Source organism: Erithacus rubecula (assembly GCF_903797595.1).
Source record: "Erithacus rubecula genome assembly, chromosome: 2".
NCBI lineage: Eukaryota > Metazoa > Chordata > Aves > Passeriformes > Muscicapidae > Erithacus > Erithacus rubecula.
The window spans coordinates 75003010-75016649 of NC_136685.1; the positions used below are offsets into that span (position 1 = coordinate 75003010).

The 13640-nt window shown below is 35.9% G+C and overlaps 1 protein-coding gene across 1 annotated transcript in view; it reads right to left on the minus strand.

The window, feature by feature from the left end:
- The window catches only part of TTC27 (tetratricopeptide repeat domain 27), a 109586-nt gene that overhangs the window by 61685 nt on the left and 34261 nt on the right, over positions 1–13640 (minus strand). The gene's annotated exons all lie outside the window — the stretch shown is intronic.

The following is a 13640-nucleotide window of genomic DNA, read 5'->3' on the forward strand; positions in this document are numbered from 1 at the left end:
GGAATTTATCACACTTGAAATACATTAAATGCAATATAAGAGTTATTTCATAGCTCGCTCAATCAATTCAAAAGTTAGAAGACAAGACTGGAACAAATTTTCTTCTCAGAAGACTTAAAAATATCCCAATACATGAAGACTAATGTAACTTCACCTCAATTGTATTTTCCACACAATTGTATTTGCTTTTTTGACCTCACTCAAATAGTGTTCTGTAGCAATTGGGTAGATCTTCATAACATCCACACACCAGTAGCCTCATATTCTGTCCTGCTTATTATTATTCTAAATATATGGCACTTGTCTTTAGCAATAACTCTTACTCCTGGTATCTACCTTGCAAAGGGACAATTCTTGCTTCTAGGCAACTATGCATGCTAGATCAGTTTGGAAACTGTGTTGGCTTGTGTACCACTTCTGTAGTACCTAGAATTCCAAGGAATAAAAAAAAAAAAAAAAAAAAAAAAAAAAAAAAAAAAAAAAAAAAAAAAAAAATCAGGCAGGATATCCTGGAAGTTAGTTCTATTATCTGCTCAAAGATATTTGTTACTATCCTTATTAGAAACAGTAAGACACTTCATAATCTTTCTTCAGCCATCTCTTCTACCTCCCCTTCAAAGAAAGCAAATGTGGTTGTAAAAACTCAACACAGCCTTTTCTCAGCAATAGACCAATATAATATTCACCAGCAACCATTTCCTTTGTTAGTCAATACTCAGACTCAGCATAGTCATATATAGTCATATACATATATGTCATATATATAGTCATATATAGCTGAAGGTCTCAACTGGGAAAAAGGATGACTTCCCAAAAGAAAATATCCTCAGACTTTACAGCTTGTCTGTTCCATTTGTTTTCTTTAGCAAAGAAAACAGAGGCAATATTCAGGTAAAATGAGACCCCTGGTCTTGGTTCTTCTAAATAATATTAGTCAGGAGAACACTCAACTTCTCCTTCCATTCTCCATCACTATGTCATTTGAAACCTGGATAATCTTGAGTCCATTTTGCCTCCTCAGTGAATTTTATTTTTGAAGAGCAAAACACAGAGCAAAATGAAACATACAAAAGGTCTAGATGGGCTGCTTTCACTAACAGATCTAAATATGCTGTTCTGTTATTTTTCCCTCCTTCTGCTTCCATGTACACTTCCTCACATGCAGAATACCAGTCAAAACAACTTGCTCTCCTTCTCCACAACCACACTTTTCAGAAGTGTAAAGGGAAATGGTTAAGCACTGCTAAACAAGGTTCATAACCAAACACATAAAATGCCATAGCTGTTCCTTCCTCCTGTCATAGTCTTTACATGTTCTGAATACACATCAACAATTTCCTTAGCTTGTAAGATGGATGTTCTTATGTTTTCTCTTGGAAAATCTGTCTCATGCCATAATCCTGCAACTCAGAAACACCTAAATATTGTGTGTATTAAAAAAACAATGTCCTTTGACATGAACATGGGAGCACTGGAAACAGATATCTAGTCAGAAGAAACACAAGCACATGCTGATGGTCTTTCCAGCTAGCTCTGAATGTAACTCTGCAGATAAAACTGAAATGGCAGCCCAATGTCCCCTACATGATACAATTTACAGGGAAAAAGGTCAGAGAAAATGAGAGAAATCTTCACTTTCAGAGGAAGTGTCATATGTTCCACAAAAAGAGCTGTAGGAAAGGAGTACAAAGCTCTACCCTTACTAGAGAATTTTCAGTGGAAACAAAAGACTCAAAGAAAGCTTTGTATGCATTCAAATGCAAAAGAAACACAAGAAAGCAAGCTCATGCTAGCCTGCATGGAACAAAAATATAATAAAAAGTATGGAGACCTAGCGAGCTAGAAACATGACTCCTTGCTTCTGTATAACACCGTGTGTGACTTAACTTGCATGCATGTAGGTATGTAACTTGCAGAGAAAGCTATGGAAGAAACAAATACCACAATTCAAAGTAATTTTAGACACAATGAAATAATCAACTCAGATCAGGTTTGGCTAGGAAAAAATGTCAGTGCTTTTACCCCTTTAGGATTTTCTACTTTCTACAAAGATATTATCAAGAAATTTAGTTGTTCAGTTCTACTTATGCAACAAAACTGCAGATTTATCCTGCATGTCCAGAATTACATGTTTTCTTCCACATTAACAGGCATTGGTGGGCTGCTATCTAGCAGGTTTTTAAGAGCTTGACATTCTCTTATGATACTAAGTGGTATACATATTGTGTCATCATCTAAGACATAAAAGAATATTTTTTTATGCTGTTGCCTAATCTGTTTTTTGCACTGTATTTTCGTTTTCTTTTTTCTTTTCACTTCAAGAGACTATTTAAATTTAGAAGTAAGCTTTCCTCAGAGGTTCTCATTTTTATTAGGAGAAGAAAGAAACTAGAGAAGAAAAGGAAATGTCATGAGAAAAAGAAGATACTGTTTTACTTAAAGGCATCAGCTTTCAATGACTAGTGAAGGGTAAACCACATAAGATATGGCTCTTATTTTCACTTAGAATGGATTCCAGCCATATGACTGACACTTGTTCTGTGCTGCCAAACACATCACTTATTCTGTGTTATGCTGAAAACAACTTCAGCCAGATTTGACTGTAGTAGCATTGTTTTTTCTCAGGTCTGTGGTTTGGACTTACTCCTGAAACAGCATAAGTACAGACTTCTACACCACATCACAGTACTGCATTTATTTCCCAAGGCCCAACCTCAACAGTAATAAATCACGATTCTGGATACAAAAGACTAGACTTTAACTCTTTGGTACCAATGATAATGACTTCCCTAGTTATTAAACAACAGCAAATTTCTCGTCTTAACTGCCCAGCCTCTGGAATTTCACCATCTGTGCCAAGATTCTCATCACATCATGTGATCTCGAGGTTATATTCTGAAAACCAGAACAGCACTGGTTTTTGTTTGGTTTTGGTTTTTTTTTGTTTTGTTTTTGTTTTTGTTGTTGTTTTCTCTCTCGCTCTCTCTGCACAGGTAGTAAAATACTGAATCTGGTTTGACAATTGCTATATATCATATTTTAAAAACATAATTTCAGGACTGTGTGCACGCGTACACATATCTGCAGACTTGCAGTCTAAAGACAAATGAAGCAAATGACTGAAAAAAAGGCTGAAAGCTAGAAAAACTGTGTTAATGAAGGATATTTGTTGACTTGTTAGAACTGGTCATATGGGAGAAGAAGTATATCCTACTCCCCTTGCAAACTACCACAGTAGGCTCTAAATCCTCTGCCCTTCATGCCCTTGATACCCCTTTTGCCTTTTCTCTGACAAAGAGCATTCTTGTAACAGTCAGTGTTAGAAGTTTAACTCATCCTCTGCAGACAGAAATTTATACTTCAGGGAGACAGTTATAAATGTGAACCTTTCCATTTGTTACTGCTGCCTTTGGCTACAGACAAAACACACAATTTTTCAATACTATCTTTGGGTTGGTAATTATTTTTTTAGAGTAGTACTCAGCAAAATACAGGTAGAAACGCACATTAAGGTTCCCATTCCCTTTTTTTCTGCTTTACTTGCTTGAACTTTTCAGGGCAAATTCACTGCTTTCAAAACTGTGGATCACTGGAAAAATTTTTTAGGCCTGACAGATCCTGCATCCTTATGCAATTGATCCAGGGTGGTGGGATTAGCCTGTTCTGCCTGCCTACTCACATTTGTGAACTCACCACTATGTTTTTTTCCATAGACTGCCAGTGATACTTCCTGTTTATTTGGCCTATCAACAGCCTCTGGAAGAATGCAGCCTTACATACTGTTGTTATCTGATGCTGCATGGATTTGTATTCTAACAGAAACTTTGATCTTTAATTCTGCAATGATAACTTCAGTACAAATATGCATTTAGAATAATTATCCTTAAAATACCTTAACTGAGAACATTTTGCAGGAAGAGAATATAGGGTAGCAAAAATACTTGTTCTCAGACAGATTTGGAGCACAACCATAAAAATTACACAAAACAACGAAGCATTAAAAGTTCCCTTCACGGCCTCACTAGGAGGAGTTAAATTATCTTCTTGAAAAGAACTAATTTAAATGTTTTCATAATCTCGTAAATTCAACATTAGTCAAGGCACAAGAATAACAGTTGCATACAACTTTTACATTGCAAAATGCACATCCCATTTGTGAACCCATCCTATAATGATGTTAACTAGTAAAAATCTAGTAACAGGCACAGTCAAAACAATTCAGGAATAATTTCATGCCTAGACCAGTGACTTACAGCAAGGCTGCCACTGACTTTATTATTCATCAATGTCAGAACAAATTACAGAAGTTCTACAAAACACCCTCCCAACCTTCAGTCTGTAAGAACAGCTGTCTGTGGAACAGTGAGACACAGCAAAAGAAAAACCACACCATGCCAGACAGAGCTCTACAGGGAGTATGTCTACCTGGTTTTTCCCTGTTTTGAATGCCAGCATCCACCACAGGAATTCTGCCTACGATAGCCTCTATGGTTCAGCAGTCTACATACTGCAATACTTGGTGCTCACAAGTGATGTGATGATAATACAAAAGGCATGCCTCACTGCCTGGTGGGCTAAGGGGCTAGGAGATGGCTGGAGATGACAATTTTAGTGAGACTTCTAGGATGGCCTCAACAGTTTCCCCAGGAAGAGTGTATTAGCAAGTCTCAATGTCCACTAAAAGATACTTGATTTCTGATTCAATTCAGTTCTTTCCTGACTTCACCGGCAGAAATATTTTGTCTCTTTAAAGAGCTATTGCTCTCACAAGCAAGAGCATCAAGCTGCTGGAGGCCACCAGCACCCTGGCTCTAAACTTTGCGTGCAAAAGTTTAGTTTCCAGGAGCCAAACAAAACTGCCACCTGCCTTTCAGAGCCTGAAGACACAACAGTCCTGAAAGAAGACTAATTCCTTAAGCAGCAACCAAAAGTGAGGAAGGAATGAAAACAGTCAGCAATACATCAACAAGAAAGGAATTAGGGAAGATGAGAGCAAGAGTGAAAAATAAACAAGAGGCATGCACTGCCAAAGAAGGGCTGAGAGGAATATGGCATGGATGAGTAAACAAAAAGGGAAGCTGACACAAGCACAAATGACTAATACTGACTGGGGTGGGAAGGAAAAGCAAAAGGCTGCTGGAAAGCATGAAAGAAAATCCTCTCTTGGTGAGTAAAAGTGAATAACGTTCCTAAATATGACAGTATTGTGTAGAGAGAAGCTATAATCTGAATATATTTATTAGAGACAAAGGGCAGTGTCTGGGTTGTGCTTTGACTCTAAAGAAGCTATAAGCATGAGCTGTAATGGATAAAGATTCAAACACAACAGTCTAGTGTCTAACCAGCTGTACTATGCACAGAAACCACAGCAGTTATTAAAATCACTATGAAAATTGGATGAAGAATCATCCAGTTGAAGAATGATTGGGTTGGCAGTGGCCTTTAAAAGGCCATCTAGTGCAATGTCCCTGCAATGATCAGGGGCATCTTCAACTAGATCAGGTCGGCCAGAGCCTCATGCAATTTGACCTTGCATGTTTCCAGGGATGGGGCATCTACCACATCTCTGGGCAACTTGTTCCAGTGCTTCACCACCATCTTCATAAAAAATCTCCACCTTATGTCTAGTCTAAAGAAGTTACAAAGACATTTTACTTTGACAAATAAAAGAGACACTTTTTTAAGTTATGTACCCCTATGGTTTAGAACTTTCCAGCTTTGTTACAGCTACAACACAGAAATAAACATTTGCCTCTATAGATAAGACAAAATATAAAGACACAAAAATACACATACTATAGTTTTCGCATAACTGGTGTCCTTACCCCAGCCACTAAATGTCCTGCTTGCTTTTAGACTCTTACTACTAAGCTACTAAAAACTTCAGACCATGCAAGCTGTTCAAAATAAAAACAATTTTCTGAATATATTTTATTCCTTTATTCCGAAACCCTAAGACTTTGGCAGATATGTATTAAACTAAAAAGTGAAGAAAACAACATTTCTAGCAAACAATAAAAAACAAATTTGGTACAATACCCAAGGCATATGCTTTCCCTCTCCTGGTGTTGCAATTATAAAATCAAACATTTAATCTTACAGCACAGAAAAATCTTTCACAGTCTATTTATAGAAATCTGTAAAAAATATTTTCTCTCTCATCTTTTGTCTAGACTAGACAGAATTCATTGGAGAATGTGTTGGCCAATGTATTCTGACAAATACACTTTAAAAAAATCTAGCTGACACAAGACATGAAGCCTTTCAAGAAGGAAAAAAAAAAAAGCCCAAGCTCCAATATAATTAATACAAGACAAGCTTAAGGATAATATAGACAAGACAGTAAAATCTCAAATATGTCAAAATATATCAACTAATACCAAGTGTCATGATTTTTAATTCAGTTCAGAAAAGGTCCCAAATCTCAGAATCCCAGAGAGAAAAATATTAAACAGTGTAAATATTTTAAAACTTTTTTGCAAATTGAAACATGCAGAACACGATGCTTTTAAACATTTTATTGGCCTTTATTTGAATAGTCTTCATAACTATCAGCTCTACTTGCTATGATTAATGCAGCCAATCCAAACATGCTGAAAGCATTTATGTTATGCCATATCATCATACATACTATATTCTAGGCCAATAAATTATACAAGGAAAAATCTGAAATTTCTCACAGTAATCATGAGACTCATTGATGCTACACATTGCTTGAATAGTCCACTAAATGAGCTGGCATTGGTTCTGTTTCCTAATGCACTGGGCTAACCTTCATCAACAGAATATGAACCTTTCTTATTAATGTATTTGCCTAAATGGAAATTACTTTTCATAAGGGTCACAAATACTTCATGTGAATTACCTTATGAAGTTTTCCTGCATATATATGACGTTACAAATAAGTATTAAAAATAACACTTTGTTTTATTGGCCTGTAAATCACACCAGTAACAATCTATTTCTGGTGTACTCCAGCTGAGCAATGGGGTCCTGCTGGCAAGAATGAAAGCTTCCCCCCTTTAGACATATAATATATGATCAGTACTTGAATTCCAGCATTCTATAAATAAATGCACATACACACTCCATACAGATGTATTAAATGTTTTGCAAATTAATTTAACCTTAACATCTTACTTTCTGGCCAACAACACTTTAAAATTCCATTTTTCTACTTAAATGTGCTGCTTCTGATAAAAGGAAGGAAACATTGTGAAAATACCAAAACCAGAGCTGCTTAATCTTTGTCCTTCTGTAACCTAGAGGGCACCGTGTTTTTCCACAACATACCAAAGCCAACAAACTCCTCATACAAGGGCAGGACAATGCAAAAATCATAAACAAGATCACTGCTGAACAGAACTGGGTGTAATCAAATGAGGACAGCTAAGCAAGTAAAGAAATATTTCCATTAATATAAGCTGTGATTTTTTGGAAATTTTTTTCAAAAACAGCTACTCCAACTCTTTCTCTAGTCCATCTCCTTTCAAAAGCCCAAAGTTTATAGACTTAGAGCTTGATTAAACATTTTTTTCCCTTAAAAATCTTGAGGAAATCTTGAGTTGTCTGTCAATAAATATACAAAAGAAAAAATCAATTAGAAATCCTTTCCAGTAGCTTGGCTACCTAAACTTTAAAAGGAAAAAAGATCAAAGGGGAAAAAAATATAAAGAAATGTAGAATCATTGGAGTCATTTCAGTTTTTCCCTAATTTTGGAGGAACAGAAAAAGAAAGTCATGCAGAAATGGGGTAAGATATTAATTGCTTATCAAGTTCATATTATATTTTCCCAAAGCAGCTAGAATAGAATAGCTGTAACTGACTGCATCCAAAAGAACCAAGAACAACAGGACAGTGACATTTTACTGATGGTAAATTAATCAACGAATACCAGATTTGCATATTTCAGACACCTTGGGAGGGAAGAAAAAACACATTTCATGACTGCAATCAAAGATTATGGCATTGTAATCAAGCCTATCTTAAAGGGTATTAAGTCACAAATATCTGCTACTTGTTCTATATTTCATCTTTAACATAGACCATAAAAATTGGTCAACAGATATGAAAAATGTCCTACTTAGAGTTGAAACATAGACATGATATCATCAGAAAAAATTAAACTCTAGTTGTTTAGACACCAGCAAATGAGAATTCCACCACCTCTACTTTTTCAGATGCCATGTAACAAGCAAGATTGGAGTAATATTTGAAGTATTGGGTTAGGAAGAAAAAGAAAGGAAGGGATGGTATTTAGGTAGCTAGAGAAGATTAGGGCAACACATTACGATAGCTATATAAATTTTAAGAATAATTCTTCCTCATATATAGTAAAACAACAAAAAAATTTACTTTAAAAAGGGAGGATTAGATTTACACCTTGTTCAGCTCATCTGTGCTCTCTCCAAACAAACAGTCACTAAATATAATGAATTATATACAAAATAGAAGTCATTAAAGAAAGTGACTGCTAGTAGTGATAACACATGAATTGATCATCATATCACCAAAAAGGGGTTATTAAGCATCAGACAGAATAGTGAGAATGTCTTATTTCCTTCAGGTGATACCTCAGACAGCATTTTGTTGAATAGGAGGTTTAATTTCACCTTCTCCTAGCAATGAAAACTTTCTTGCTGAAGTAAATTGTAACAGTTCTAACTGGTGAAGGACACGAGAGGGGGAAGGGAAGCCTGGGATATGTCAACTGGCTGTCAGAGAGGCTGCTAGAAAAAATAAGTGAGCTGCCGATAGATAAAGGAGGAGGGGAAGAAGAAAGGCTGCTGTGGGAAAAAATGTTATTAATTGTCATCAAATTTGCCTGCTTAACTTCGCAAACCCTTAAGCAAAAAAATCTATCAATATTTAATTTTACCAGTGAAGTTTCAGTGAGCCCACTAAAATCTATTGCTTGAGTAATTCTGTATGGATTATACAAAAGAGCACACCATGTTAGAAAGGAAAAGCTATCCCAAATTTCTTGTTCAGAAAGGCACACAATAAATCAGGAATCATCTCTTGCAAGATATAATTCAAGCAGAGCTGTGGATCCCATGGACTGAGGGAAGAATGCAGACCACAGAGGAGAACAAAGTTGAAAGGGATAAAAGTGTCAATTATGCTGAAATCCGATACTTTGTAAAATAAACCAACTTCAGACAGACTGTTACTTAATCCCAGTTCTGGAATGGAATGCAAGCTTCACCCCTGCCCTGCAACATATGTACTACAGCCCCAAGTTACTTCACCCTAAAACATCTTAACGCTGCAAACACAACTGACAACAGCAGGGCAGTCTCCTACCCACAGAACACTGCAAACCCAAGTACCAGACATTTTGTGGATAAGCTTCCAAGAGATCCAGCCGAGTCTTTGCACAGGCAGCAGAAAGAGGCAGCTTCTCTTTTGCTACACTCAATTGGATTTCACAGTACTGTGTGATGGGCCAGAAGACATACATACACTAAATTATCAAGTGTTTAGATCCTGACATTCCTGCAAATTATTCAGACTTTTGAATAAACTCTTTAGAAGAAAAAAAAAAAAAAAGAAAGAAAAAAAGATAATAGCCTTGAATTCATTTACTTTAAAAAAGTCTCACTAGAAACTAGCAGGGCTTTGCTGAGAGAAAGCCTTTGCAGTGTTATAATCTTGTAACCAACAGAGGCTATTCAAAATGGGCAACGCAGCTTAGAAAAGAAGTGAAAGAAACTTTTTATAAAGCCACAAAAGTTACAGCAGTAGAGACACATGGCACTCTTAATGAGCCTTTCAATACTCTTGATGCTTATAAAACATTAAAAAAAAAACTGCAGCCATTTTCTCAGCAGAGAAAAATGCACTGCTTTTATTTAAGCTATATAAACAACTTCTCTTTAGAAACCAAATTGGCATGTTAGTTTTATAGAGTTTAGATAGGAAGGCTTAACATTAAAAATATCGTATGCCATGATTTGATTGCTCCCTAGTTACACATTAATATTGCAAATGCAATAGAAAAGATGAGAAAAACAAAGCATTTCCATTTCCACCTTCCACTCCCTCCTCCCAAAGCCCCCTTCTACAGCGAAAAGCAGAAAGGGCATTCATACATGCATATTCATACATGCACACTCAACAAAATGTGCACTGTAATTCTTCACTGTGATTTTCAAAGGTACCACACAACATCAGCTTCTATTACACTCAATAAATGCCCACCTCTGGAAAAAAACATATCCAACCATTCTAAAATTTCTCAGTATAAACAGTCTCTTATGGAGCCAGTAGCTCAACATGGGAAAAACATGCCAATCTGGTCTATCTTTGGAATACATAGTATTCCTTGGATTTTACAGACTCCTTCCATGTTCCCCAAGTCCTCCATCAGACCCTGATATCCTTCTAAGCATTACTGGAACAATTTCAGCATGATACATTTTGTTAGATGGTAGTAAACTACTTCAGTTCTGTAGTCCAACCAAAATACAAATTATTACCGTGGAATTTTTCCCTCTTCAGAAAGAGATCCTCACCTGTTCAAAATGTCCACAGAGAGAACAATTGCCAGAGCTTCCTTTTCTCTCTTTCACCACTCAATAAAACAAAACAACTGTTCAACTCTCCATAAATCCTGAGAAGCCTCAGAATTTTAAAAAGCTAAAGAAACTAAATTTTCATGGTCTGTTTTGTCTTCCATCTCATCTTCCATGGATTCCAAAGGATACAAATATGTGGCTAAGATGTTTGATGCACAAAGCAAGCCTTCTCCTTCACAGTTTCTGGTAGCTTTCTCTTCTCAGTCCCCTACAGGTTAATACTGTTGCTGCCACTCAATGTCCCTTGATCATAACACACTAATAAGGGAAAAAAGTAATATTCTCCCACACTGGGCTAAGTGCTCATCACATTTACCACAAAAACCATTTCTCCTGGACTGTTCAAGGGCTTGGACAGATGGAATGGGTAATTCTAAGGACCAGCTGCAGCTCCTTAATCCTGGATATTTGTTGGAGGGTCACATTAGACTATGAAACATTGAACTGTTTCCGCAATATGTAAACTATAAAATAGAGTATAAGCTTGCTATAAAGCTCCAATAGCCAGCATTGCAGAGCCTTGTTTTTAAAAAGAAAACATTGTTCTCTTTTGCAAGAGAAAAATGCAACACCATTCCCTATTTTTCTGCAAGAACTGCATAATATTAGAATTATAACAAAGGAATGCTTATCAGTTTTTAAAATATGTTTCAAGTATTTCCTGAAGCTTTTTTGTATTTCAGAAATAGTCTGCAGTCGCCTGTTCTAAAACTTATATTCACATCATAGACATCTTTATAAAGCTTTAAATGCAATTTTGAATTTTTTTTAAATACCATGTACACTTACATAACACTGTTGTTCATTTAATCTCCTCTTTGGTATACTGTCTGACCTGCATTACCTATTCAAAATAATGCAAACAACAAATATTTAATGGAAATTATTTTAAAGCATACTTTTGCTCACTTCCTAAAAGGACTTTTTTTTAAAAAAATATTTTGGCCACTGATTTATATCCCAGTGATGTACTTGTGTAATTCGAGGGGAAAACTGCTGACCAATACAAAATACAGAACTTTGCAATCGTATTTTGACATTAAAAATAATGCACAGAAATTAAAGAAGGTAAGGAAGCACATTTGGGCACTGGAAAAATAATTTGAGGACCTGGGAGTAAACTAAGATACAAAATCTCTATGTAAAAGCAGCACTGATTTAGCTCTTTGCTTTACTGCATTGTCTACTTCCCACATCCTCCACAGAAAGCTCCAGCAAAAAAATTTATTAGAAGGAAGAAACCAGTAATTCTAGGAGAGAAGCACTGAGTCTCACTACTGCTTTACTGTCCACCATCCCTCTTTAAAAATGGCTTTTGAATGCAATATTCAGTTAGGTAATCAGAAATTTCACTAAATACCAGCTGATAACTGTGTCTCTGAAGTGGCTTGTGTGATATTTGATTTCTAAAAAATATCCTAGCTTTCTTAGGAGACCAAATGCATACTAATTTTAAAAATTTATAATTGTTTCCCTAAACTATTAAGTGCGGAAAAAAAATATTTAATCCCCCTCAAAAATAAATGTTTTATTTTGTGTTTAGTCTTATGCTAAAATGTAGAATGCAAGCTGCATTACTTCTCATGTAAAGATACTGTATCAACAATTGAACTAGAAGCAGAAAAAAAAACATGCAGTGCATCTAATTTCACTTCTGGATTAATATCTTAGAGGCTGAAATATTATACTGATGGGTTAAGAGATTTGACTAGAACATCTCAAATTTTAAGTCTGAATTGTTGTTACAACTGCTATCCCAATCAATGAGACTACATACAGCCTCACAAGGTGTTTCAGAAATGAGCAACACTGAAAGCAATTCTTAGTTACAAAAGCTAGTGATTTTAGGACAATAAAAACTACTTCTAAGTGACACCAGTAATTGAAAAGCAGCAATCCTTTTGTAGTTGACTGCAGTTACCAAGCAGTAAATTATTAGTGTTACTTTTAGTATGATAAGTAATGTTGTTTAATAGATATATTATATCTGTATAGATATATCTGTAGATATGTAGGTATATCTGTATAGATACAGATATAGTTATTGATATATAGATACCTCTTACAGATCCAGGAATTTTCCACTTTTACAGATATGAAAGGGAGTTTAGAATGCCAGTTTTCCAAACAGCACCTAGTACAAGGCAGGATGACATCATCCACTTGAGATCAATTTGATCATCCTTTCCCTCTTGTACTACCTAGATGTTACTTCTCTCTGCTCGACAGAAATTGCATGTTGCACACACTTATTTTGAAGTGTCCAAAGCAAGAGGATCTCTTAATGATACACTGATCAATTAAAAATGCCTTGTAATTTTTCAAGTTTCCTAAGGTAACTTGAAATGCCTTGCTTTTTTGAGGAAACATGAATTTCAGCAGATATCAGATGAATGCATGACAACCATCTAACCAGCCTGCAGATTTAGGAATCCACATGTAGGCTGAGAAGATGCCTGCTCACACACACACACACAGAGCAGTTTGATGCTAAAGAAATTACTAGAGCAGCATTGATATGTGCTCATTTGCCTGTTTTGGCAGTACCAAAGCTTGGTAAATACCTTAAATACAAGTGATAACAGCTATGGTGCCATTTAACTTACTCAGCTAGCAGACACTGTAGGAACCAAGGTTGTGTTAACACTCACACCAAGGCCATGTTAACATGGGCACAGAACATCCCTACTGCTAAGGAACACAGTGATGCATTTGCCTCAGTGAATCAGATGTGAGACACAGAAGAGCTCAGAGATTTCATCATGAAATTATGCAGCGACTGTTCTCAATTTTAGGCTCAGAAGCAAGCAGCACAAAAGGAATATTTACTGAAAAGAACTCATATAAGGCAATACCTGATTCCTGCTTTTAGCTTCCAGGAAAGATTTGGGAAGGTGTTATTACAATTCATACTTGCTCTTGTTTGTGTCTTGGGACCACAGGTCAAGATCAAAAAAAAAAATAATTCTAAGATTCAACTGTGCCCCTATATCAAATTAATGGAAACATTAGGCAAAAGTTTAAAAGAACACTATTCTGATACAGAGAATAATTACTCT